This window comes from Panulirus ornatus, chromosome 7 (genome assembly GCF_036320965.1).
Source record: "Panulirus ornatus isolate Po-2019 chromosome 7, ASM3632096v1, whole genome shotgun sequence".
NCBI lineage: Eukaryota > Metazoa > Arthropoda > Malacostraca > Decapoda > Palinuridae > Panulirus > Panulirus ornatus.
In genome coordinates this window covers 7915546-7917867 of record NC_092230.1, presented here as the reverse complement: position 1 = coordinate 7917867, position 2322 = coordinate 7915546, and positions in this window count along the sequence as shown.

The following is a 2322-nucleotide window of genomic DNA, read 5'->3' as shown; positions in this document are numbered from 1 at the left end:
ATTTCCCGCGTTAGCGAGGTAGCGTTTAAGAACAGAGGACTGGGCCTTTGTGGAATATCCTCACCTGGCCCCTTTCTCTGTTCCTTCTTTTGGAAAATATATATATATATGTATATATATATATATATATATATATATATATATATATATATATATATATATATATATATATATAGATGGTGCAACCATCTGCCAGTGTGTGTAGGTGTGGGTGTGTGTGTGTGTGTGTGTAGGTGTGTGTGTGTGTGTGTGGAGGCAAGACTTGCTTCTCGTATTATCGAAGAAAGTAGAATCAAACTTCTCTGGGGGAAAGTAGAATCGAACTTCTCTGGGGGAAAGTAGGATCAAACTTTTTTCTGGGGAAAGTAGAATCAAATTTCTCTGGGGGAAAGTAGAATCAAAATTCTCTGGGGAAAGTAGAATAAAATTTCTGTGGGGGAAAGTAGAATCAAACTTCTCTTGGGGAAAGTAGGATCAAACTTCTCTAGGGAAAGAAGAATCAACCTCTTCTCTGGGGAAGATAGAATCAAATTTCTCTGGGGAAAGTAGAATAAAATTCTTCTCGGGGAAGAAAGTAAAATCAAGCTTCTCTGGGGGAAGTAGAATCAAACTTCTCTGGGGGAAAGTAGAATCACACTTCTCTGGGGAAAGTAGAATCAAAATTCTCTGGGGGAAAGTAGAATCAAACTTCTCTGGGGGAAAGTAGAATCACACTTCTCTGGGGAAAGTAGAATCAAACTTCTCTGGGGAAAGTAGAATCAAACTTCTCTGGGGAAAGTAGAATCAAACTTCTCTGGGGAAAGTAGAATCACACTTCTCTGGGGAAAGTAGAATCACACTTCTCTGGGGAAAGTAGAATCAAACTTCTCTGGGGGAAAGTAGAATCAAACTTCTCTGGGGGAAAGTAGAATCACACTTCTCTGGGGAAAGTAGAATCAAAATTCTCTGGGGGAAAGTAGAATCAAACTTCTCTGGGGGAAAGTAGAATCAAACTTCTCTGGGGAAAGTAGAATCAAACTTCTCTGGGGAAAGTAGAATCAAACTTCTCTGGGGAAAGTAGAATCAAACTTCTCTGGGGGAAAGTAGAATCAAAATTCTCTGGGGGAAAGTAGAATCAAACTTCTCTGGGGGAAAGTAGAATCACACTTCTCTGGGGAAAGTAGAATCAAACTTCTCTGGGGAAAGTAGAATCAAACTTCTCTGGGGGAAAGTAGAATCAAAATTCTCTGGGGAAGTAGGATCAAACTTCTCTGGGGGAAAGTAGGATCAAACTTCTCTAGGGAAAGAAGAATCGACCTCTTCTCTGGGGAAAATAGAATCAAACTTCTGTGGGGGAAAGTAGAATAACAGTCTTCTCGGGGAAGAAAATAAAATCAAACTTCTCTGGGGAAAGTAGAATCAAACTTCTCTGGGGAAGGTAGAATCAAACTTCTCTGGGGGAAAGTAGAATCAACCTTCTCTGGGGGAAAGTAGAATCAACCTTCTCTGGGGGAAAGTAGAATCAACCTTCTCTGGGGGAAAGTAGAATCAAACTTTTTTCTGGGGGAAAGTAGAGTCAAACTTCTCTGGGGAAAGTAGAATCCAACTTCTCTGGGGAAAGTAGAATCAAACTTCTCTGGGGGAAGTAGAAGTTTGGAAGAAGTTGAAAACAGACACGTGGAAGAAGACAAGAAGTACAATGGAGTAAATTCAATTCGAGCGAGAAAAAATAAATAGCTATGAAGGGAAGGGAGGAGAATGAAGAGAAGGTAACTATAGGGGATTAACAATGGGGATTAACAAGGAACGGGGGATTAACAATGGGGATTAACAGGGAAGGGGGATTAACAATGGGGATTAACAATGGGGGATTAACAATGGGGATTAACAAGGAACGGGGATTAACAATGGGGATTAACAAGGAACGGGGATTAACAATGGGGATTAACAAGGAACGGGGGATTAACAATGGGGATTAACAAGGAACGGGGATTAACAATGGGGATTAACAAGGAACGGGGGATTAACAATGGGGATTAACAAGGAACGGGGGATTAACAATGGGGATTAACAAGGAACGGGGGATTAACAATGGGGATTAACAAGGAACGGGGATTAACAATGGGGATTAACAAGGAACGGGGATTAACAATGGGGATTAACAAGGAACGGGGATTAACAATGGGGATTAACAAGGAACGGGGATTAACAATGGGGATTAACAAGGAACGGGGATTAACAATGGGGATTAACAAGGAACGGGGATTAACAATGGGGATTAACAAGGAACGGGGGATTAACAATGGGGATTAACAAGGAACGGGGGATTAACAATGGGGATTA